This window comes from Onychomys torridus, chromosome 5 (genome assembly GCF_903995425.1).
Source record: "Onychomys torridus chromosome 5, mOncTor1.1, whole genome shotgun sequence".
Lineage (NCBI taxonomy): Eukaryota > Metazoa > Chordata > Mammalia > Rodentia > Cricetidae > Onychomys > Onychomys torridus.
In genome coordinates this window covers 30,707,194-30,734,398 of record NC_050447.1, presented here as the reverse complement: position 1 = coordinate 30,734,398, position 27,205 = coordinate 30,707,194, and positions in this window count along the sequence as shown.

The following is a 27,205-nucleotide window of genomic DNA, read 5'->3' as shown; positions in this document are numbered from 1 at the left end:
TATAACTGTACCTACAAAATCCCTTTTGCCATTTAAGGAGATATTTATAAGTCCTTGGGATGAGGACATAGATAACTTGGGGGCTATTACTTAGCTTATTACACCAGGCAAGAAGCTCTTAAGAAGCTCTTGCTAGAAGCTAAAGAGTCCTGACCTATGAGCATACACAGACCACTACAAAAGATTCTCAGTGTGGGCTTTGCTGTGGTCAGAGACTACCTGGGACATTTTTTTTTTTTTTTAAATCTAACTTACATTGGATGAAGACAAAAGAGACAAGTCCTGGATGGTCTTGTGATAATTGTGTTTGAGGAGGGAAAAGAACAGAGTGGCATTCGACTGTCTACCGGCCCTGTGGTCAGAGTGAGGCTGTCTGGTTCAGAGATAGCCCCTACCAGATGTTAACAATGCTACCTTTTTGAGGGCCTAAATTTAAGACTACAAAATAGGACTTTCATGGTTTCACTGAAGGGAAGAATACTACTTTAATTGTAAGCACCTTGACTTGGACACACATGTTTTTGGAAATGATATTTATTTTCCTGGTGTTTGAAAAAGTGTTCTGGGTCTCCACAGCTCTTCTCAGCATGCTCAACTGCTATTGATGATGGAGTGGAAACAGATCTTAGTCACAGGCTTTAACACATCTATTGACCTCTGCAGTTTTGGTCTGGACATGGCAGTCCCTTGTTCAACTTTCTGAGCAGTTGGAGACCATCATGTGCCTTTCATCTCTTTCTCGGGATAAGGGGATGACTTTGAACCTAGCTGGCTGCCTGTGGGAACCTTCTCTCTCCTTACAGATGTTTGAGCTAGGTGACTTTGGAAGTATCTGGCCATTGATTTGATTATTTCAAGACCACACAGAGGGCTTTAACTTGCTCACAGAGAATTTCATACAATTAGCGGACAGAAAGTGTTCCCAGCTCCAATCTGCAAATCTTTTTAATATTTCCCTGGGCAGAATCCTGGGAGACTCAGCCCTGAAACATGCACTATCAATGTGTGGGAGAGGGAGAAGAATCACCACCATTAATCAAGATCTTCTTTAAATCTCTTCCAGATAGAGCTGTTGGGAAGCCTATTTGTGCTGCCATTGAGTGAGCTGATATCCCTTTTCCAAAGGTTGTGTTCTGAGATTCCCCAGAAATACCCCCTGCTTCAGTTCTCATCCACAAAAGCAATAAGACACTTTCCTCAGCGAGGGTCCATTGAAACAGGTGTTTCTCTCACAGAGCAGGCTGGTACATTAACAAGAATGCCAGTGACTAGGCATAGCCAGGTTAAACAGTCACACACATGCCCTTGCTTTTGGGGTGTAGGTAGGCAGCGGGGTACATAGATGAAACATTGGTGCTCTCTTTCTGCTCAATTGAAAACCTATCAACTCTGCAGAAGACATTTATTTCATTCACTGAACTTGAAATCATCCTACCCTTTGCCACAGCTGGTAAACAACAAACAACGGCAGTCACAGCAAGGCAGGGTTGCTAGGTGAGTCAGGTTAGGTGTGTTCAACTGGCTTTTAAAAACAACCCTGGCCACAGAGCCTAATATGACTCTCTGTGTGTTGCTTGCCCCCCCCCCCTTTTTTAAAGGAAGAGACAGGGGTTAACAGGGTTTAGGGAACTTGCATTTGGAGGCAAGTTTGCAAAATGCATGCAATGTACCTTAGCAACCTCCTCTTCATTCCCTTGCCACCATGTTACTTTGCTTTTCACAGTGCTGGTGTGTGTGTGTGTGTGTGTGTGTGTGTGTGTGTGTGTGTGTGTGTGTGTGTGTGTGTGTGTGCTCCTGTTTCTGTGTGTGCAAGCTGAGGCCAGAAGTAGACTTCCTTTGTCTTTGTTAATTCCTCCCCATCTTATTTTTGAAACAAAGTCTCAAACCTTATTTATTGTTTTGCCTAGACTAGCTAGCGAGTCCCAGGGATCTGCCTCTGCTGGTCTCTGCCTCCCTAGCACTGGAGTTACAGGTATGCATTGCATCTGGCTTTTTACCTAAATTCCAGTATTTGCACTCAGGTCCTATGCTTGTGGGGCAAGCACTTTACCAACCGGGGTATCTCCCAGTAACACTCATCAGCTTTCAATTCTTGGTTTTATGGAAAGATGTAAAAGTAGGACCTACATATTTCCATTCTGGCCTGAGCATGCTGGGATGCACAAGTGAGGATGGAGTCCTTCTTGGGGCCAAGATTCTGCTCATTGCTTATGTGATTTGTACCTTCTTGCGGTCTGAGATTGGAGACCATCACAATAATCTGGAGACTTCATTGTACAGAACAGAGATTCTCAAGGACAGCCCCTGATCCAGCAGCATCTAGCATAAGCATTAACTTTAGTGAAACTGCAAATCCTCCAAAGTTTTTGCAGATGCCTATACCAGCACTGGGTGCCCCTGGCTGAGTCACCTACATATTAACAAGCTTTAAGGGCAGTTGTGTTCCCTCTAAACTGTTCTCCTAGTTTTGTTTCTGCTATTCTCAGCAATTCTTAAATCATCCTTAGCACATCCAAAATACAACACAGAAAGGAGTAGGGTCCTGTGGAGCCCTCCTCCCCCCCAGTACTTACATAGAGAACTAAGGGAGAACCTGTTTGCCATGGCGGATGGAGGGTTCCCTTCGTGTAAGATACACTTTTTCCAGAGTACTCTAGATGCCATGAGATCAGTCGGAGCCTCCCCGGCTCCAGGTTCTGCTCCTGGCTCCTCCTGGTGCAGAGGTCCTGGCTGACAGACCCTATTCCTGCCCTGGTCCTCGCTGCCTTTCTCTTGCCTAATACAGCCTTCCCCTGGAAGCCTCCTGACCTAGGGAACACTTGTCCAAGCCCCCACAAACATGTGATTCCAATCATTAGCACCTTGTAGTTTGGATCCTTGCCTTGTAAATCTCTTTGTTCTCTTGAAGTTCACGGAAAGGGAGGGGGCAGGAAGCATGGAGGAACTCTGCTTTCTGCCCTGTTCATCTACTCTTGGTAGAACAAAGCTGGAGTGGGGGGAAGGAGCTTTGATCCCTGACAATGAGAGCGGCTGGATTAAGTGTTTGGAGAGACCAGACAGCTCTGGCACAAAACAGATCAGTTCCTTCTCTCTCTCTCTCTCTCTCTCTCTCTCTCTCTCTCTTCTTTAAAGACACAATTCATGTTCTGGAAATAACAATAAAAAAGATTGAATGTTTTAAAAGAGAATGTTTTTCTGTCTCTGAGTTTCAGGCATTACCTGAGGCACCAGTAGATTGGGTGTCCCCTAGCAGGCTCTGCTCTGGGAGGAAGGTGCCTTGACAGCAGGCGGCCTGTATACTGGCACAGCACATGACATTCAACATTCCCCAGGGATTCTGAGAACACAGGATGGCAGCTGGGACTGGAAAACGCTGGAGGCTAGAAGGGACTTTAGGGAACTTGCCCATGTGATTTCAAGATAGCTGCTAGGTACAGAAAGCTCTAAGTTTAAAAATAAGCACAATAAAATAAACATTCCTCAGTCCAGGAGATGGCTGAGCAAGTAAAGGTGCTTACTCTAAGCCTCATGACCTGAGTTAGGGCCCCATCAACCCAGTGATGGAAGGAGAAAACTGACTCTTGAAAGTCTTTCTCTGACCTCCATGCACTTGCTGTGGCATGTTTATACACACTCACATAGCACACAGCTACACAGCCACACACGCACAGACACACACACACACACACACAAACACACACACACACACACACACACAAACACACACCAAATGAATGTAATGAAAAAGTTGAAATAAACATCTCTGCACAGAGCACTTACTGCCTAAGCATGTTGTATAACAAGGAAGGATTCTCTGCTATTCTGGGGCCTCTGTTTCCCTATAGGATTCATGACTGTGACAATAACACAAATGATGTGGTCCTTGGTATGTCCCATATATCAGATGAGAAATATCAAAGCCCAAAGAGGCTGGTAAATTATTTAAGTCACAGAACTAAATGTCAGACCCAGAAACAAACCCAGGTGCCATGGCTCCTGGTACATGCTCTTCATTATAGGAAAGGGTCCTAGTCTATAACTGTCGTAGCCCTTCTGAGATGATGGTGGAGTGGTGTAGGAAAGCTAAACATTTTCTGGGTGCTCAGCACACTGTCTTTACCATAGTTGCTTTTACTTACAATAAACTGAGTACAGTATGACAAGGGCTAACTTGCATGGCAGAGTGTAGGCTTGTCAAGGAGGGAATTTGCAGTTCTGAGCTGCCAGGTGGCCAGGCAGAGGCAGCCTTTCTTCACAGATGCTGTGATATTTGAGTTCAGTGTTTGGAAGGATTGGGAAGCAATATGTGCTCAGACATCAGAATGGGACTGGAGTGATGGGAATGAGGGTTTGAAGATGCCTTTGCTTTCTAGGATTTCAATTCTGGCCTCTCAACAACTGCCACCTTTAAAGAAGCCTGGTCAGAACAATGGAGTGAGAAGTGTACAGTGCCTGGGGGGATCTCAGCCCAGGTCCTAGGTTGTGAGTAAAGTTATCCCTGGAAAGCAGACACCAGTCACTGGGGATGGCTGTTTGCTGCTCACTTTCTCTACACAAATTTAACTCTAGAAGAGTGAATTTCTAAGAATGCCATCATGACCCTGGCCTGCATGTTTTAAGCTCATTACTTCTTTAAATGTGACCACTCCCATTCTTGATGCTCACATTGCAGCATTCAAGCCTGGTTCCCATATCGCTTCCTCCTGGAAGTCTTTCATGCTTCTCCAGCTGGGAATGATTACTTCCTCCTTTCAAACCCTGTGGGATTGGTGGCTTCTGCTCTTGCATTATGTACAGGTCTTACCTCCATGCTGAATGATAAGTTCCTTTCAGGTAAGATCCCTATTAACTTGGTGTCCCCAGCACCAAGCAGCTGAAATTTATAATGAACATTGTAGGAACTACTTGTTCAGGCTTCTATTGGGAGGCTGTAGGGGTTGATCCCAGGGCTTTATACATGCTAGACAAGTGTACAACCAGTGAGCTACACCTTCGGCTACATAAAAGGTTTCTGAAGGGGCTTGTGAGATGGTTGAGCAAGTAAGGGCACTTGATATGCAAGCTGGAGACCCAAATTTCAATCCAGAACCCTTGTAAAGTTGGAAGATGAGAACTATCTCTACAAAATTGTCTTTTGGCCTCCACATGCATGCTATAGATATGTTTCCGTGCACACATAACACATACAAAAAAAAAATATTTTCATAGGGTCTTGTTGAGTTATCCAGTATGATCTCAAACTAGTAATAGTGCATCATACTTCCTACTGGCTAGGATCTCAGGCCAGCAACACTGTGCCAGGTTGATCTTTTTGTTGAGTGGGCAATTGTGTTAAGAAAATGAAGCATGAGGAAAAAGCTCCTCAGAGAGCTCATCTATGCTTTAGATCACCAATAGAAGGGATCTTTGGTTCTGGGACATTGGCAGTGATCCATTTTGGGCATGATGGAGAAATAGTAGGTCTCCAATACTTCTTTCACAATTGGGATTGTATAAATAGTTAGGATTCATAACATGCTATTCCCAAATATGAAACACAGGAAGATTGCCCTTCCCTTGTCCTCCCTTCCTGTATCTTAAGGCTAAGAACATCTTACCTATGAAGGCACAGGGTTGTGGGGAAGATCAGGACAACACTGACTTTGTTAAATGCTTCCAGTCTTATTGCTGTTCTGTCTACTTTTTCATCCAACATGCCATCCAAACACACAGGTTTCCCTCTTGCTTTGGATCTTCATTTCTAAGGCTCCTTTGTCATATAAGACATTAAATAAATCTGGATGCTTGTTTCCTATTAATCTGTCTTTTGCTATAGGAGCCTCAGCCATGAACCCAAGATAGGATAAAAAGATATTTTTTCCTCCCTCTTCAGAATGTTCCTCAGCATCTGATCAGGCAACACCCAGAATATGGTCCTAAAACAACTAAAAAAGGCCTGGATTCAGCTGCTCTTGAATTCCAAAGGCCTGATATGCCTGTGATTTTCTTCCTTGGTGCCAAGTCAGCTCTGCTTATCGACTGCTATTTTAATGAAACCTCCTGGTACCAGCTCAGGAAGGATATTTTTATTAGATACGACTGGGCGGATTCTCATGTTGAAAGCATTTGGTGTAAAACATGAACACATCCAGTCCTCAGATATCCTTCCAAATATTTCCTTTGAAATCGGAAAATTACCAAGGAACTTGTGATAAAAAGATGAAAAAAAAAAAAAAAGGAATTAAAGGAAACACACACACACACACACAAAGATGACATGCTCGGCTTCCTCTCCCCACTTCTCCATGGGTGGGGCTGTGGGACTGTGGATATCAACAAAACCAGAGAAAAGGAGAGACCTGGAGCCGGGCAGTCCATGCCTTGTCTGTAGTCATGGAAGCCTATAACATGGCCAGTAGCATTCTTGCCTTCTCTTCTCCCACGTCTTTTTCTAACTTCCCCAGGGGCTGGAGTCACGTAGTTTGGGTAAGAAAAGGTGTGACTCACAAGCAGTCCCCTCTGTGAATTCATAATGTATCAGACATTGTGTCTTCAGCTCTGCTTCAGGAAGAACATTGCCAGTTATCTCTACCAGCAATCGGTCTCCCTCCTGACTAAAAGTGCCTTTTAAAATCATTCGCCTCCTCTAACTAAAAGTACAGTGGAGACCAAGGATTACATCTTGGGCTCTGTGGCTACCAGGCTGAGTTCAAAGACTGGCTTTCTGTTCTTATGGCTGGTTGACCTTGGGAAAGCGATTTTAATCATCTGGTCCTTGGTTGTCACTTATCTCATGGGATAATTCATATACCACACTTAGCCATATCTGGCATGTATAGACGATAAGTGTTATTATTGCTTTAATGTTAATCATAAACACTCATCTCTATGCACAGGTAGGGAAAAGGAAGGATGGGGGATCAAATACTTTGCTCAGAGTTCTTCAATATTAATACCTTTTAGGGAAGGACACACAGCTTTATGCCCTCTAGGTGAAGACCACTGGGCTACAGTGCCAGCCCGGGCATATCTATATATTTCAGCTCCTTTCTACACTCTTCACTCTCTTCTAGGCTACTCATCTGTTATCTGAGACAGAGTGAAAAATTATTTTTTTCTTCTCTGCTAGGCTAAAGAGATTCCGTGCCCTGTGAAAAGAAAGCTCTTGCTACTTTTGAAAACCGGGGAAGTTGTAGCACAGAACCAATGTCCCAAGAAGGGACAAACACAAAGGACTAGGAATCTTCTTATACCTAGCTCGGAGATAGTTTATTTATGATGGGATCTAGAATGCTTCTAAATTCCTCTGTCCCAAATGTGAGAAGCTTAATCAGCTCGTCTAGCCTGCTCTTGTGGAAGCCAATAGAATCTCTCAAGGCTTTTGTGATTTCTATAAGATCTTGGTCTTATGATAGAACAAAAGAAGTCTTCATTTTAGGACCAAAATGCACATAAAAGGCAGCTGGGATTGTAAAGACCTTTTTCTATTTTTCTAAGCACAAACACAAATATTCATTCTTTCCTTCCTTCCTTCCTTCCTTCCTTCCTTCCTTCCTTCCTCCCTCCCTCCCTCCCTCCCTCCCTCCCTCCCTCCCTCCCTCCCTCCCTCCCTCCCTCTCTCTCTTTCTTTCTTTCTTTCTTTCTTTCTTTCTTTCTTTCTTTTTTGGTTCTAATTCTCATCAGAACCAACCACAAAACCCTGAGCATGGATATTTTCAATTTCACTTTACAGATGAAAACTTGAGGTTATATTAAGGGTTTTTAATGTTTGCTTCTATCACATAGCAAATTACTGAAAGATTCATTATTCCAATGCACATCTATATGACAACAGACCCATGTTCCTTCTTTCCAATAAGTTAAAGTGAATTGGACTATTCAGATTCAGGCCATTTAGTGGAACTGGCATAGGTTTTAAGATAACATCTTTACATCACCATTGCAAATTAATTCCAGTTTCCCGGGTGGCACTGTAATTTGTATAAAGTAACTAGAATTTCTACTTATTTGGTCTAAATTTTGACCCCGAGGTTCCTACAGAGCAGGCATGATGGGGCAAATAACTCAGCAGCATTTTAAGACTCTTCGCACACCTAGAATGAATCAGGCACTGACATAGGGGTCTGCAAGAAGCTGCACCTCTTGGAAATATATGTTCTGTTACCTTGGTTAAAATTCGCTAGACTCCAGATCTTATTAGGAATCTGCTCACAATTATGCACTGTCCCAATTTTATCTTCAGAATTGAATTAATTAGCCCCAAAACATTTGCATGAGTAATTTGTTTTTTTTTCCTTCAGATGCACTGTGATAACAAGCTATTCTTTTACATCATTAAGATGGAAACATATTATATTTTCATGCAAAGCAGAATCTGTTATTTTTGAAGTGTCTATTCCCCTTGCCTTTAAAATATTCAAAAAGTAAGAGTGTGTCAGACAGTAGGTGCCCTGTGCCTTTAGAAGTCAAACTTTCAGCTCATGTGGCTGTGGGTGGTTTCATCCACCATGCACTGAAGTTCACCACATGGAAGGATCCACAGGAGTTACAACTTCATTAATGCACTCACTGAAAGATAGTTCTGGATTTCAAACGGCATTGGGTACAACAATGGCAAGAGGGAAGTCTGGAAATTGTCTTTATGATGTCATTTAAAGCCAAAATTTTGTAGTTGACTTCTGTCTTTCGACCTTGGAGACTGAAGGAGTCATAATCAGTTTTGAAAATGTATCCACTCTAATTAACCTCATTGTCTATAAAGTTATAGTCCATGAAACGGCTTCTTCTGATGCATTTTATTAGAAGACATTATCATGAAAGTAGATTTTAAAGATGTTATTGATTATAAAATGACAAAGAGGAGAAGTTTATCTAATTATCCAATATATATTCTTACTCTTTGATAAATGAAAGGAAGTTGGACTTTATTCTCAGAAAACTGGGGGAATTTCTCACCTCAATTTATAGATATAAATCATTGATTTTTCATTTAACCACTAGAGCAACCTAAGAAGGTGTTTTGTTTTTTTCTTTTATTTTGAGTCAGGACTTCCTGTCCCCAGGCTGACCTTGATCTTGAATTTCTTATCTTCCTGCCTCTGCTTCCCAAGTGTTTAGAATACATTCATCATACCTGACACCAAAAGGTATTTCATATGATGACATTTTTAACAGGTCAACTACAACTCTGACTCAACTATACTTGTAGCTTAATTATTATTTTTTTATTTTTAATTTTCTTGGTAATAGGCATTGAAGCCAGGTCTTCATACAAACTACATGAATGTTCTACTTCTGAATTATGCCCTTTACCCTTATCATTTACTTTTACTCCACATTGTTAATGTATTCAAACACCAAATGAAAACATGCTCATTACTTTTCTTTTTCTGCTTTGATCTTAAGTCAAGAATAAAATTATCATAATTTCTACAAAAAGGTCAAAGTCCTCAGGTTGGAGGAATGATCTATCTGAGTTTGTCTCTTTCCCCCTGGCTAAGTTATCATGGTGTTACTCATGTCCTCTGAGCCTGTCTTCTCTCTTGTCTAGAGGAGCTCCGAATGAAAGCGTTCAGGACTATGGCATCACATATGGCTGCCAGTGGGTAGGGTGTGCACAGAAGAATCTGTAAATGGTGATTTGGGAGTTTTCTTTGGAGAAGATGATTGCCAGAGTACATGCTAGGCATCTATTTACAGGTGGGAATACTTGAATGTGTCTGATGTATTTTCCTTGGGCTGAAATTGAGATCCTTCCGAACAAGTCACAAAGGTATCACCTGTCATAACAGGACCTGGCATTGGAGGGAGTAAGCTTCCTGTCAAGAAAGGCGATCAATGGGGGCTGAGCACTTCCTGGTGGTGGATGTTGTCAGATGTCAGAGTTACATAGATCAGACCAAATGACCCCATAAATTCCTCTACAATTCTCCAAGCCATTAGATCCTCTATGTAGAGATCTCATCTCAAATCAAAACCTTAGGTAAAACATCCACTCTCTCTGGTGTCTTATGGACTTTACCTCTACCAATAAATCTCTCTTCTGCTTTCTCATTTCTTGTTCATTTTGTCTGACTCATCTTCAGAGATCTCTAAGGCCAGATAACCTTGACCTAAATATTTTCCTCTCCGGTCTACTTCCCCTCCAGCACTCATTCCTCACCTCTCTGTAGCACGAATTGTTAGAGGGTCTTATTAATAAAAAACAAACCTGGAGCCAGGTATTGGGGTGAACGCTGGAAGATCAGAGAAGCAGAACAATCCACAGCCACCTCACCTTGCCAATTCCTCAGTTGACCCTATTTCCTAAGACTGGAAGCCTCTGAGTCCTCATCAAGAATGAATCTCAGCTGAACCATGCTGCTCAAAGCCTAAAAGCTTAACTAGCCAAATGTTTCTAGTTTCTGGTCTTCTCGCCTTATATACCTTTCTGCTTTCTGCCATCACTCCCTGGATTAAAGGCATGTGTCACCATGCCTGGCTGTTTCCAGTGTGGCTTTAAACTCACAGATATCCAGATGGATTTCTGCCTTTGGAATGCTAGGATAAAGGTGTGATGCCGCCATTTCTAGCCTCTGTATCTAGTGGCTGTTCTGTTCTGATCCCAGATAAGTTTATTAGGGTACACACTATTTTGGGGAACACAATACCACCACACCTCTCCCTCTCCTTTCTTCTTGTCTTTAGACTCCAGTTTTCCTAAGATCACGAATCTCTGCCTCTGATTGATAACTGTTCATGTAAATTTACTTCACTTTTACAAAATTGAGGTCAAGTCTCAGACTTAATTCTTGCTCCACTCATTTAGAAGAACTATGGGAAAGAAAGTATGTTTTATTTGCAGACCTGCCTATAAATTCTATCTGTATTATGTGCTAACTGTGGTATTGTGGATAAATGACATTGCATTTCTTGGTGTCTGTCTCCCTATGTTACAAAATTACTCACATTTTAAAAACCTTAGAAGAATATTAGATGTTTTCATACTGGTCTAGGGGCATGTACTGAACTCTCAGTGAATGACTATGTCTAGCATTCTTGCCTGTCCTCTTGTCCTAGAATCATCATTCACATGGTTTGCATCTTTAAAACCATTTTCAACTTCTTGAATATGCTCTAGAAGCAATTTGAACATTTTATATGATCCATGGCATGAGCATATTATACAAATTCTGCCTCTTCCAGGCACTCTTCTCCAGTAGAGAAAGTGGGGTTCTATTCAAATTTACCTCTATGTTGCTCTCCTTTCTGTAGGAAACAAAAAGACAGAAAAGACACCCTACTGCAGTGGGAACTGTAGAGAACCATCTGCTTCTCAGTGCCTGACCCGCAGTCATAAACTTGCTGCTGCCAGTAATTGTTGCAGAAATATTTGCTGGTTTGTAAGAATGTGGTTGAGTCACTTTGTGGATGAGAATGAACAGACAGACTTCCTGAGTTATTTTGTATAATAGAACAGGAGATTTAGACTGAGATAGAACATGGCCTTACCATCATCATTGTATGCTGCTGTGGTCTAGATGTGGTTTAACCCCAAGGTCTCATGTGCTGCAGTCATGGTGTATTAATCACGGTTCTCTAGAGGAAGAGCACTGATAGAATGAATATTTATGAAGGGGATTTATTAGAGTGGATTACAGACTGTGGTCCAGCTAGTCCAACAATGGCTGTCTATCAACAGAAAGTCTGAGAATCCAGTAGTAGTTATTCAGTCCATGAGGGTGAATGTCTCAACTGGTCTTCAGTATATGCCAGAACCCTAAAGAAATAGGCTTTAATGCAAAAGAAAGAGCAAGCAGGCAAAGAGGGATGGTTTCCTTCTTTTATGTCTTTTATATAGGCTGGCAACAGAAAGTGTGGCTCAGATTAAAGGTGGATCTTTCTACAGCAAAAGAACCAGATTAAAAGTGAGTCTTCCCACTTCAAATGATTTAATTAAGAAAAAAATCCCTCATAGGCATACACAACTGCTTGGATTTTAGTTCATTCCAGATTTAGTCAAGTTGACAACAAAGAATAGGTGTCACACATAGTCTTTAATGTAGTGGTGCTAAGTGATGACGGAACCTTTGAGAGGTATGGCCTAGCAGAAAGTTGTTGGCTCATTAGGCTGTTACCTTCAGAAAGAATTCATGTTGCTTTTGCAGACTTAGTTGTTAGTGGAGCAACGTGATAAACAAAAGCCTGCTTCCTGTTTGCCATGTCATCTTTTCTACAGATGCAGGTGCTTTTGTGATGCTGTCTATATGACATTCCCAGCAAAGCCCTGCAGAAGTCAACATTATGCTTGGAGTTCCAGAACTCTAATCTCACTAAATCTCTCTTCCTTTTATACATTAACCAATTCAGGTATTTTGTCACAATAGAAAATGTGCTATCTGTGGACATGATATTTTCTAAATCAAGAAACAGTAGATTATTTCTTTTAAAGACCAGAGAGTAAACATTTTAGGCTTTGTGAACCAGATGATCTTGCATATAGTCATTCAGCCTTTATTGTGTCTTGAAGGTAGACATAAATGAAATATTAGGGAAAAACATAGTTTGTCTTCCAAGAATATTTTAGTTACAGGAAACAAAAACCAAGCTCAGTTGTGGCCACAGGAAGTATATGGCTATTGTGACTGACATTCATTCAATTTAATATCAACATATGCATCCCTATGAGTTTCATGGGGGTTAAGTAGGACAATGCCAGTGAGATGTCCAGGCCCACAGCCTGACTTCAGGAAGTGACTTAAAAACTTCTCTTGGCTCAGTGTTCTGTATAGTAAGGAGTTAGGAAAAAGTGTACACCAAGGCCCCCATCCCAGCCCTGTGATTTTGTGAAATTACCCTTTGGGGAAAAATGAGCAAGAAAAAGCATACCAGACAGAGAAAGAGAGAAAAAAATGTATGCATGTTCTTTTTTTCTGCAAAGTCTGACCACAAGGAGCATTAAATCAATTAGATGACAATGCAGACTATGAAAAATTGAGTTGGTTTGGTCCCAAGTATGCAGGAAACCTGTGGGATCAAAAGCAATAAATAAATAAATAAATAAATAAATAAATAAATAAATAAATAAATAAATAAATAAAGGAAATGATTTTTGCACATCATATGCCCTGGCTTTTCTGTGAGTCCCACATAATTCATCACAGGCTAACCTGGAGTGCAAGAAACATTTCCCAGGTCTTATGACTGCTCTGATCAAGAACAAAACCATTAACATAAATGCAGATAAATACAAGCGAATAGTTATGGTCCCAATTGCCTCTGTATCAGTGAGCTAAGCTCATCAATCTTGCACAGCTGGTTAAGAAGGAACCTAGCAGATTTATGATGGGGATAAGAGCTTCTTACTAGAGCATTTGCGGCTCACGATGGAGGGGAAATGATGACTCATGCAGAAATCTGTGGAAAACTAAACAAGCAAACTTCATCTTTGTAGATTCTCAGGTATGCTTTCAGTCATTGCTCAGACACCCTGCCTTTCCAAGCTGAGCCCTTGTGACATGGCATTTCCTTATGCAAAACTAATATTGTTTCACATGCTTTTAGAGGCTCTCTCTGTATCCATTTGAAGAAAGTATGTCCCACAGAACTATTGATGTGCTGATCTTGACACTGGTGTGAGTGGAGGACAGGACTTGACAAGATTCCTTTGTCTTTGGTATTAAATCAGATGCATATCACAAATGGTGAGCTAGCTTACCTATTTCACTTTTTAAAAAATTAACTTAGTTTTGACAATTGTGTACATGTATAGAATGTACTGTGATCATATTCAACCCTTATTGCCCTCTTTTATTTTGTTTTCATCCTTCGGATTCACTTCTTTCCAACAAGCCCAGTCCCACTTTCACGTCTTTCTTTGTATGCAGGTAGTCATAGCTGCTGTGTGTTCCTGATTACAACAGCCCTGCTATATCTCACAGACAGTGTTACCTGCTTTTAATGAACAGTAATTGCTCCTTCTCAGCATCCTCCCTGCTTTCATTACTTTTACCATTGTTGAGACTAAGTCCCTGGCGGAAGCAACTTAAGGGAAGGAAGGATTTATTTGAACTCAAAGTTCCATCATGGTAAGGGGCTTGGGGGCTAGGCAGAAAATCAGTTCACATCAAGGTGGATAAGAAATGGAGGGAAGGCAAGTCTGAAATGCCAGGACTCAGCTCCCTTTCTCCTGTTTCCTTTTTTCCTTCATTCCTGGGCCCCAGCTTAGGGGATGGTGCTGCCTAATTTCAAGGTGGGTTTTCCTGTGCTCAATTAATCCCCACAGAAAAATACAAACGTGTATCTCACCAATGTCTTAACTACTCTCATTGAGTTGAAAGCAAAGAGTAACTCTCCCAATCCTCATACTTGGCTCGCTCTTCCCAGTCAACTCATTTACTCCTATGGTGACCATCCCCAACTACATTCTGAGGATGCCTCTTTTGGATCTCTTGCCCAGCATTATATAAAGTACAGAGTGGCAATCCCAACTCCTAGTGCTGTTACCTCCTGAATATCCACTGGGTGTGCCACACTGAATGTACCTGTGGTTCCTTGATCTGCCTGGCTCCTACTGAGTCTTTACTGCTAGCTCTTTTTTCTACCTACTAGAGCACACTGGAGCCAGGCAATGCTCTATGCTTCCCTTTCCCTCACCATAGTGTCCCATCAATAGGCATGACCTATAGCAAGAACTTCTAAGGCATCCCTTAAATCTTTTCTTCCTCCTGTATGTCACACTCCAAGTGACCAGAGAAATACTTCATCTTAGTCTCCCTGCCTCTATCTTTTCCTCCTTTCTCTTCCACTGTAAAGGATGTAGAGTTTTCTATTTTCTGATTGTAGAGTGAAAGTAGCATTTCCAAACCACAAATATGTCCTCTGAATCCAAGAGCCACTGTGGTGACAGGACTGTACTGAGAAATAGAAACTCAAGACTTACAAGCTGACCTGTGCAGTGCATAATTTCAATAGGCTCTGTCTTTCTGAAAATCATGCTGAAACTTGATTGCATTGCAGAAGTATTAGGAGGCAGGAACTAGTGGGGAGCAGGAGTAGAGCCCTCACGAACGTATTTATACCTCTTGAGTGGTTTATTTCTCTTATGGGATTGAATTAGTTATCGGAAGAAGAGAGCAATTTGTCATAAAATAAGGCTGGCTCTCAAATGATGTCATATGTCATTTATTCTGTTATGTATTGATGGAACAGGTGACGCCTTCCAGTTGTGACCATTTAATCTTGAACTTCTCAGCTGCTAGAACTACGAGCTAATTCCCCACTTTGTGTGTATGTGTGTCTGGCATGCGTGTGTGTGTGTGTGTGTGTGTGTGTGTGTGTGTGTGTGTGTGCGCACCACACACACCTGTGAATATGCGTGGAGGCCATGGAAGAAGGTCTAATGTCTTGCTCTATCTCTCTTATTCCCTTGAGACATTGTCTCCTACCAAGCATACAGCTTGTTAATTTTTAGCTAGGCTAGCAGCCAGCAAACCCTGGTAATCCTCTTTCTCCACATCCCCCAGTGCTAGGGTTAAAGGTACTGGAGCATCAATACCTGACTTTTTATGGAGGTGCTGGGGATTCACAATCAGGTTCTCATGTTTGTTCAGTAAGCACTCTTACCCACTGATCTACCTCTCAAGCCCCAGCTATAGTTTTCCTTCAAAAGTTTTCAGTCTCAGGTATCACATAATAGCAACAGAAGGATCTAACAATGAGAAACCTGTGCTCTCTGTATTTGGGTATTAGGCTGCATGGCTGAGCAATTTCAAGTTAGCTCTTCTAATGCCTTTAAATGGAAATACTATTTTCTCAAATGTTAGAATTGAAGACACATTCTACAATTCATTAGTTTATTTGGTGACCTCTTAGGATATGAGAAGTCCCAGACTTAAACCTGCAACTTCACGTGTCTGAGAATTGTAATTTCAGTTCTCGTGACCACTTCCCTGAGGAGGGAGACAAGATCATTTTTACACACATGTGAAGAAGAAACATGGTAGATGCTGTGGAGAGGATCTGTGGCACTTTAACACAAAACCAAGGAGACCAGGGACTCAGTCTGCTATTATGGAATGCTGGACAGTATAGCAGACTAATACAGTAACAAAAAGGACTTTTTTTTTTCCTTCTTGCTACCCCTTCATATCATGGAATTTTCCACATACTAGTCCAATAAACATTAAAATTCTTCCATATTTATCTGGCTCTTTGTTTGGAGAAATATCTCACTTTGAGTACCTTAGAATATCTAGGTTTCAAGATCTAAAGTGAAAACTAGAAAAGCCAAGATTTCAGTAGCTAAAGAAATTATTATTCAATCCTAGTTTCATCTCTAGTCACATGTATAAGTGTGTGTGTGTGTGTGTGTGTGTGTGTGTGTGTGTGTGTGTGTGTGTGAAAACCAGAGAACAACTTCTCCTGTCATTCCTCAGCAACCCTCCTCTAACTTGTTCTGAGACAGGCTCCCTCACTGGCCTGGGCTCACCAATTCAACTGCACTAGCTATCTAGCAAGCACTAAGCATGGATCTACCTGTACCTATCTGGCCACTTTCTCCTAGTCACGACATCATAATGATGTGCCACATCACCTGGTGTAGTTTTTTAAACACTGGTTTTGTGGATTGAACTCAGGTCCTTATGTTTGCATGCAAGACTTTAGAGACTGAACTGTCTTTTTTAGCCCATGTGTAAAATTTTAAAGTCTATCTGAGCCCATTTCTTTAGCAGTTAAATTGATCTAATAAGCCCCACCTAACAATTTACTAACTATTCAACATAATGATGCTACATTCTTGGTGGAGGATGGCATAAAATATGTACTCTCTACACATGAATTTCCTTTCTACAAGTTCCCCTTGTCTCATCCACATCTGAACCAGCACAGACATAGCTCCCAGTTATATGACTTGGCCACTTGAAATGAAATTCGAAGCACTTCTCAGGGTGATTGCATTGGTCTGACGGTCACTCACCTGTCTGAGTGGCCCCAGTCAGTCTGAGATGTGCTCTGGCCTTCAGCTGGTGACATTTGGACCTGTCTCCCTGTCTATCTACTCCCAGATACTGTGCTTGCAGATGCCAATCACTGCTCCCTGGGGCTGATCGGCATGCTGTGACATGTGCCTGCAGTCTCTCTAGACAGACGAGGAAAGATTGAGTTGACCCAACATCATCTGTCTGGCTGGATGCTCATTTTTCTTCTGCCTTTCTTGTTCCTGCCCATTGCTTCATACGTGTCTTGGGGCACGTTGCCCCAGCGTGATCTTTCCACTTTCCCAGCTTCCTCCAGGCACTTCTGAATGTCACTCCTGACCTTAACTTCAGTCACAGTGATGCATGCTCCTGTTCCTTCCATCTGGACACCGTTCCTTCCTTGTTTTTCTTCTTTTCCCCCTGTAAACAGCTATCCAGGACCCACTATGTGTCTCACTCTTAGATATTTCTGGGCACAATTGTTCACAATCAGGCTTGTTTCTTTTATCCAGAAGGAGATGTTTAAAGCATTACCTAGAGTTCTCCACAGGAATCATTAGTAAGTTGTTGGGAAGGGCTGGGTGAACTGGGGGGTTGTTTGTTCATGGTTATGGTTTTTTTTTTTTTTTTTTTTTGTCTAGACCTGTCATTCAAGTTTTGTTTCCAGGTCTATAATAAGTCATGCATCCCTTTTTCTTTTACAGGAACTACAGCATATTCATGCTTGTGTGGTTCATGCCTTGACTGCATTTAGGCTGAGCACTACCAGCTGGAGAGCCAAGCTTCTGTTGTCTGGCTCTTCAAACCGAAACTGCTTTTTGTTCAAGGCCTGAGGAAGGGTCCTGCCATTAAGGGTCACTCCAGAATGTCTCCTTCATGTTCTCGGCACCAAGTCCTTCAACACTGGACTAAGGCTGTGGTTTATAAGGCAGGACTGCTTCTTTCTAACTATGGTTTAGACCATGTGTCCACCTATCTCAAAGCTTTCCCTTCTTGGCAGTACATAAAGAAACTAGTTGGCTTCTGCTGCTGGCTTTGTGATTCCTTTTTGCTAAATAATTTGGGGAATTCTCGAGATTTCTCCCAGGACTCAGGAGACTCCTTTTGCAAAGGATACCTGCAAACCTTCCTGGATTCTAGAGATGCTTATGCAAATGAGACTCCCTCTGTGACTCTAAGTCTATACTATGGAGGAGCTTTCCTTCACAGTAATCAACATCTCATCTTAATTGCTTTTGTTTATGGTTCAATAAGTGCATCATTTTGGCAACACCAGCTCACAGCAATATCTTAAATTACCCAAGGCTGCCCACTTTCATTTATGAACTCTGCCTGTGTCTGATGAGCACTTGGGTTTTTTAACTATTTATTTCCTCTGCCTGACAGGGAATGAGGAATATAAAGCTGATGGGAACAATTAAGTAGGGAGAGCACTGGGGAGTAGGGAACCATAAAAGAAGTGAATGGTATGCAAGGCCAATACAATATCAATGAGTTTTAATATACAGTGTGTGCAATATTCCTCATAAAATCAATTATTGTTGAATCTGCTGTTTCTCAATTTTCCACTTCAGCTCAGACAAAAAACAAATCTGGAGCAATTCAAAAGAAAAAAAAAAAAGCCACAATAATGGTAAATATGGCTATAGTTAAAAAAAAAAAGCTGTCTACTAAGTTGTTATTTAACACATTTCCCCTCTTAGAAACTAGGTAGGGGGTGTTGGGGACAGAACTTACTATGAACATAATCTGAGATGAAACTGTGAAATTTTGCCTTTGATTTGAGCAATTATCTTGCTTTAAAAAAAATCCCAGTTGTCATTATGAAGGCAGAAGAGAACCAGAAAACAGAGGGCCACTGGGAATCCGTAAGCATCAATGGAGCTTTGCTATTAACCGTCCCCATGAAACTGCTCATGCTACTGTAATTCTCCATGCCTTGATTGTCCTATCTGTCTAAAGTGGGGAGTCTTCCCCTACCCCAGTCCCGCAACTGGCTACTTATCATCTCAAATTTGTTATTACATTTATTGTTATGTTACAGGGCTGGGTGGCTAAATCTAGAGTTACTGGGTTCTTGGCCTCTTATTCAAGAATGAAACAGAAGCTCACACAGATTTGTAAAGTAGCCTGAGGAAATTTTATTTAAAGTAAAGCAATAGAAAAGATCAGAAGACACAGCCAGGGAGCAGTGGACCAGGAGAGTGAAGACAGTCAAGGGCTCTCAGCCGTTGCCTCGGGCTTCTTATATAGGGTCTAAAGGAGGAAGGGCTTGGTTACCAAGGGAATTTATTTGGGGTCAAATAGCCATTTTTCCACTATGCATATACCTTCCGATGTATATTATTTCATATTATCCCCAGTCGTGTGTAGGCATTATGTAGTGAATAAGGCTATCTCCAGTTTACCTTATTTTGTATGCACCCCAAATCAGTTCAGGCTGGATTGATCTCCTATCTTCCCTATAAGATAGAAGTGGTGTGTGATTGGGTGGCATATAGGATCGATAGTTGTCAAGTAGAGGAGAAACTTACCTCGTGATGCAGCTTGAAGTGGATGGGAGTCCTAGATTGGCAAGAGGTTGCTAGGTGTGATGTTCAGAGGGGGGAGTGTGAGAAGCTTGAGGCAAGGGGAGTCCCAGCTTGTTAAGCTGTCCCTTAGGCTTGCCTGTCTCTGTTATGTTTAATTACGGGAGAATATTAGCTAGCTATTGGTGAGTAATAAAATCACAATTGCAGTGGCTTCAAACAGCTTGTCTCTGTAATATCAGTTTCTATGATGGAAATTTTGTGAAAATATTAACCGAGTCATCTCTTTCTGGGCCACATGGGGGAAAACTTAAGATATTCAATGGGGCTATATCTCATATGAGGTGGGACCAGGGAAGCACATGTCTCCAAGCTTCCACACTTCTAAAGTAATTGGCAGAACTCAGTTCCTTGAAGTTTGTTGGTCTGAGAGTTTCAGATTCTTGCTGGTTGAGAGTGGGAGGCATGGTTAGTTCCTACACAATCACTGGGCAGGAGCCACTTGGCTTAATGTCTTTATTGAGGTAGATAAAGGAAAAGAGAGAGGACATGCAGAGAGATGGGTATGACAGTCTTATATAATGCACCATGGAAAAAGATACCTGGCCACTTTCCCTATATTATAATGTTCAAACGCATAGGCCTGATTGTACCCCACACTGAGGTTTTACACACAGTATGAATACCAGGAGTCTGGGACTATCAGAGCCACCTTAAAGTCTGTCCACCATTAAAGGAAGGCACACTGGTTTGTTTTGCTTTGTTGCTTTGTTTTAGCAAAAAGTAGTGCAAGCTATCAACTGCAGTGAACATTTTCCTTCAACTCATGATCAGTATTATTTGGAAGTCTTTGTTGGTTGTTTAGTTTCATAGGTGTGAGCCATTCCCCTAAGCAGGCAGCACAAAGCACAATTCTTCCTTCTTTCATAGCTCCAGAGTCTCGACACACCTAATCAAGGAGTCCTCAAGGCCATGCCTCCTCTGAGGCTGGAGAGAAGGGCTCTTCTTTGCATCTTTACCTCTGGTTTTCTCAACAGTCTTGACCCTTAGCTTGAAGCTGTCACTCCAGTCTTTGCTGCAAATGCCACATGGATTTTACTTTCTTGTATTATAGACACAAATCATCAGGTTTAGGATCTACCTAATCCCATATGGTCTCATTTTAAATGATTAAGTCTGCAAAGACTGTTTCCAAGTAAGGTCACAGAAATTCTGGATAGACATGACATTTTTGTAGACACTGTTCACCCCACTATTGCTATGACTTTTTCCTTTGGACTTTGCAACTTTTCTCTAAATGAAATATGCAAACCACTCTTTCTACCTTCCCACCATAAAAGATGAACTAGGGAAGCAGTCCAAAATCACCACCCTTCACTAGCCAGAGGACTGGCACTTAGTCTCTTTCTGTTGCAAGTTACTCAGTCATAAAATGCTGATAATATTGATGATGCTACTTAATGATTGATAAAGGAAAGAGTGAGATATGTAGTATGCAGAACTCTTAGAGCAGTTTCCGGAGGCATGAGTCATTACTTAGATCTCCTTTTAACCTCTCTCCCCACCTGCTCTCTGTTCTTAGTAAATACTGCATTTAGTGTTTGTTTTTCAAATTATATGTAGTTGGAGAGCTTCTCTCCAGCCCCCACCAAGCCCTGTTAGTCCAACAACCCATTTATAAAATAAACACACTGACATTTATATTATTTAAACTGCTTTGCCATTAGCTCAGGTCTATCATTGTCTAGCTCTTACTTTTATATTTAACCCATTTCTATTAATCTATACTTTGCCATATGGCTCATGGCTTAACAGTACTTTACATCTTTCTTGTCATGGCGGTGGCTGGCCGTGTCTCCCTGCTCCAACCTTCACTTCCCAGAATTCTCTTCTCCTTGTCCCACCTACCCTCTCCTTCCTGCCTGGCTAATGGCCAATCAGCACTTTATTTATTTTAACCAATCAGAGCAACACATTTGACACACAGAACATCCCACGGCAATTATATTTAACAATCACTGATTAATAATTTTGCTATTGTCAAATCAATTATGAAGACGAAATAGAGACAAAAATCTATAATAGATACATCATATATTTTATACAGTTAATGAAAAGTAAAGAACAAATTTAAATTGATTGCAATTAATTAAATTATTTAAAGCATATAGATATATGAAAAGCCTTTTGTTGCTTAGCTTAGTCTATGTATTTATATAATATTTGAATATTTCTATTTTCTATAAATAAATAAATAACCTGATATACTTTTGCTTATCTACCTACCTTTTTCAGCTATGCCATTTTTGGTTTCTATATTTACTTTAAATGATCTAACTATGATTTAGTCATCTATATTTTGTTGGGCGGCTAACTTTAAGCATAGTAATTGCATAGGAAATCACTTGTTATTTGTATACTTTATTATCACAATATTCATAAGACTATTTCATATTTGAGTACTTACTTTCAGCCAGTTTCTATTATCTGACACCTGGTATGCATCAGCTCATTTAATCTCTGTGAAGCAGGTGACATTTCACTGATGAAATAACAGAAAGCACTGGGAGTTAAAGTAATTTGTGCAAGGCTACAGAGCTTCTATATGGGCACAGGTGGCATTTGAGCAGTTCCAGGCTTTAGAATTCTTGTCAGAGCCACTGAGGTCTGCGGCCTCTTAGCGTCCACAATCTCAAGCCAGAATTGCCACACTCTACATGGATCCAGTGAGTGACCTTACTGGGGCGTGCCAGGATTGGAGGAAGGACAGGCACGTGAGTACAGACTAGGGTTGGTGGACTGGGCTCTCTGATGGAGAAGACACAATGTGACAGGGCAAGACAGTGCAGAGGTTCCTCCATCTTGTATTCTTGCTGAGGCCATTTTAGCTTTGACAAGAATTTGATCTCTGTGATGGGAAGCCACTTGGAAAATTACCCAACTATGTTCTAGGAATCTGAGATCAAGATGCCTTAGCTAACCGCCTGCTTCTGCAACCCTCGTTCCCCACTGCTAACTGTTGATCTTAGTGTCTGTTACACTGTTTGTTTGCATAAAACTTTCCTTTGCAGCTGTGGAGAGATATACCAGGATGTGGTTTTGCCTTTAAAAAAAATTCTTTCCCTAAACAGTCAATGCTACACTTGGGGCCTGAACAACTTAGAGCAGCCCAGGCTGACTGGAATAAAGACTTTCAGATGGCTGTAAACTATGTAGTATTCTCTGGGGCATGCCCTGTAACAATAGGACCCTAGAAGTTCAGTGCATTTATTATAGACTGTTGGACAGGGAATTGGGATTGTCACATACAGCTGAACAAGGAGACAGGGTTTATGGAATACAGAAATCAAGGAAAAGGTTTAGCTAATCTCAGTAGGAGCAGTCTCTATAGGGGAGCAGTCCTCGGACATAAATATCTTTATGTCCACCACGCTATGGTAGACACTTTCTGCAAACACTGTAAACTTTCACACTTGAACCAGAGAAAGTTTTGTCATCTGTAGGTCAAGCCTCACCCAGAGAAAGCTTTGCCACTCTCATAGGGTGAGACATTGGGGTCCTTGACATGCCTGTGCCCATGCCAATAATACATGTTCACTCAGGACTTCACTGGCTCCCGACACAGAATCTTGAGGTATGGCTGGACTCACACTAAAGGACACACAAAGCATGTCTCTCAACTCATGCCACCCAAAAGAACACAGGAAAACCTTTAAATCCAAAGAAGTATTTTCTTTCCTCGTTTCCAGCAAATGCTCTTTTTTGTGATTGTATCCAACCCAGTCTTCTCCAGGCATTATGTTTTACCCAGCGTCCTTTTATTGTTTTTTCTTTTTGATAGAGAAAAAACCCTATGCCTCCACCTTCCTATTAAGAAGTTGCACTATCTGGGCTGGAGAGATGGCTCAGCTGTTAAGGGCTAGGCTCACAACCAAAATATAAGAAGTTGCAGTATCATCTTCATACAAATTCAATGACAGAGGCTGTTTTCCTCTTGAAGAGGTTATTTCTGGCACCTCTTGCCTTCCTGTCCTCATTTCGACCAATTGCTTCCCTGTCACATACTTATCACCGTGAGATTTGACTTGATTGCCCTTCTGGGTTTACGTTCCATTTTTCCTTGGATTTCCTGGACTTCTTTTCTGTTTTTCTTGGATTTCTTTTTCATTTGGCTGAAGTATATTCTCTATTTTATTATTGTTTTGCAGAAACTACTCTTTGCTGCAACATTAATGTGCTTATATGTATGCTGGCAAGGTGCATAACTGAAATCTGTTTTTCATCAAAAGGTAGAAACTGATGGAAAACCTATTACCAGGCCATTGAAGAAAATGCCTTTCTTCTCCCTAAGCTTTCAGGATTTCCTCATAGTCTGTGCTATTTTGGAACCTTGCCAGTTGTCACTGAGAGTTGTTCATCCTCTGTGACACTTGGAGTGAATCTGTCATTCTGCAACGACCTTAGTTTTATTTCTAAAATATAAATCCCCAGGTCCCAGTGACGTCTAGGGTAGAATCTGGGTATTTTACATGATCTTGAACACACTTGTTAGTTGACACTGTTTCTGAGCTGCTAGCTGTAGTAGGGATCTTGGGTTCTCCCATTTAGGCAGTCTTATATGGTGTCGGGTGGCCATTAATAATATTGTCACATGGACCTGTGCTCACCTGCATTTCAATCCCTGCAGCAGAAGAACGGCATGCAGTGTAAAGCAGTGCCATTACTGCCGAGCTCCCAGTATTCTTATTGTCATGTGCTTTCTTATTTGTCAGAACTCGCCTGGGACATCTACCTGTAGGAAGAAGCTAATCCGTCAAGGAGCTATAGACTCTGGCAAGGCTCAGTGACCTTCAGCAGACTGAGGCACTTGCTGTGACAGAGTGGAGGAAATGTTTGTCCTTGGGTTCCATTTTGGCTGAATCTTTCTGTCATATTACCTGCTTCTTGGTCCCTAAAGGTAGATGTCTGTCCAAGATAAAGCTATCTGTTTTAATTTCTTCCTCTGGAGTCTGCTTTCCCTATTTCGTTTGCTGACTTAAGTATCAGACCAGGCTTGCACTTTCTGTCTCTGAATGGCAGTGTCTACTCCAACCACTCTAAATTGTTATTAATAACAAAAATAGTAATGGTAATGCTAAGTAGCACTCAGGTAAAAATTTCCATTACAAAATGTTTTCAGAAATAGCACCTCTGGGCTACTGGTTTATATAGGAAACACAGAAACTGATTTAAAAGGATGACTGTTCTATCCAAAATGTGTTTGCTTTTCTGGGTTGAATTCATTTGTTTGATTGAAAATTTCATAAGGGAAGTAGGTGTTCCAGAGGGTAGGGATTGGGGAAGCAAGCAGAGTTCTGAGCCTGTTAATAACCCAAATGTTTGGAGGAACTGGGTAGAAAAGTGAGGTCATAAAGACCTCTCAGATTTAATGCCTAAAGTAGAACCACCATGTCCACATTTCTTAAATCACTCCTGTGAAATTACGGGGCCACCTAATGGAGAGTGTCCTAGTTCACTTCTGTTGCTGTGAGGGACAACTATGAATAAAGGCACACAGGGAGGAAAGAGTTTATTGTCCCTCATAGGCTAGAACCTATCATTGAGGACAGCCAAGGGAGGAACTCAAGGCAGGAACTTGAAGCAGAAACCATGGAAGGATAGTGCTTACTTGCTCTGCCACATCAATGGCCAAAGCAACTTTGGGAAGAAAGGGTTTGTTTGGCCTGCATCTCCAGGTCATAATTCATCATTGAGGCAGCATCTTTGAACTGCAGCAGAAACCACAGGACAATAGCATTTAGTGGCTTGCCTAGCTAGCTTTCTTACACTGTTCAGGATCCTATGCCCAAGGTTGGTTCTTTCCATAGTGGCCTGGACCCTCCCACATCAATTAGCAAGCAAGGAAATTCCCCACAGACATGCCTACAGGACAATCTGGTATAGATAATCCCCCATTGGAGATTCCTTCACATAACTCTGGGATCTGCCAAGTTGACAGTGCTGACTAGGACAGAGAGAGTCTTGGGTTCTTGTCCTGTTCTGTTCTGGATGAGCATGTTTACTCTCTCTTTGCCTTTTCTTCCTTATCTGTAAAATGAGGCTCTATATTCTACCTCACAAGGTTGCTGTCAGAACCTGACAGTTTCTATGGAGCACATAGTATTAGCATTCCAAAATGGAAGGCATTATTGTTGTTGTTACTGTAGTTAGAGTTTTCCTGCCTGGCCCAATCAGGACAAATCTCTCTTACCCACCAGTTCCACAGTCGCTCAGACCCAAACAAGTAAACACACAGAAACTTATATTGCTTACAAGCTGTATTGCTGTGGCAAGCTTCTTGTTATCTACTTCTTCTATCTTAAATTAACCCATTTCTGTTAGTCTATACTTTGCCACATGGCTTGTGGCTTACCAGTGTCTTTACATGTTGCTTCTCATGGCTGTGGCTGGCAGTGTCTGTCCCTAGCCTTCCTGTTCCCAGCCTCCTCTTCTTCCTTGCCCCGCCTACCCTATCCTTCCTGCCTGGCTACTGGCCAATCAGCACTTCATTTATACAGAGTGATATCCACAGCACTTCCCCTTTTCTTTTTTGTTAAAAAAGGAGGGTTAACTTTTACATAGTAAAATTACAGATAACAAAACACTTATCAAGCAAGAATTATAGTTACAATATTAAAGAAGATATCCTATCTATCTTATATTTGTGAGTCTAAAGTTTTATATCTAACTTATCTTGTATCATAACTGAGGAAATTATAACTATCTAGTCTTCAACCACATCAAAGACCTCAGAAGGATATAATATTACCTGAGAACCGGGAGAAGGATACAAGCAACTTTCGGGAGTCTTGTAGGCTATACAGAGACAGCTGGAAGCCTGGACAGTCACCTAATGTTCCTTTGTAAAGTTGAGACATTTGTCTTCAGCCCATAGGGCTAGAGTCTCTTGGTCACTTTTTTCAGTGTCCTGTAGAATGTCTGGCAGTTTCCTCTGCGAAGCAAGAACCTGAAGGACCATTTTGTCAAGCAAAGTTCAGTGGCCACCTTTCTATGGGTCCTGCATGTCCATTTGATCAAGCAGTCCAGGCAAGAACAGTTTCTTGCCCAAATGGCTATTTTTGCCAAGGTGGAGATAAACTCCATATGAAGTGTCTTCAATGCCCATCCTCCTCTCTGAAGTAAATCCGGTGCTGCCAGGAGCAGACATGTCTCACTGTCCAGAAAGTCTAAATTTTAAAAATATCTTAAATGCCATATTCTGTAGACCTTTAAAGTGTTTGAAGATTACCTGTCTATCTGAAATATCTCTGTGTATACCTAGAAGACTTAACTAACATGGCTATGAGTATGATTATCATAGATGACCAGTTATTAATCTATTTTTAATTATCCATTACAATTTTAAATGAGCTGTACAAACACAATACCTTAAACAAGAGTAGAAATATACACACAGTATAACAAAATTAACTTTAAGTTTGTATCAATAGACTAAAATCTATACCAATGTAAAACATTTTAAACAAGTTGTTGCTTAGAAGTAAGTTCCTTAATCTACCTTTTCAGACTATTATATCTATACCATATCCCCTTTTCTTCTTTAGAAAGAGATCACATTTATAATCAACCTGCTTTAAATAAAAATATTGGTTTTTCTATGTCCCACATCAGAGGGCTCTTCTGATTTGGGACACAAGAATCTCAACCCTTTTCTTTTAACAATATCCCTGGGTTTAGAGA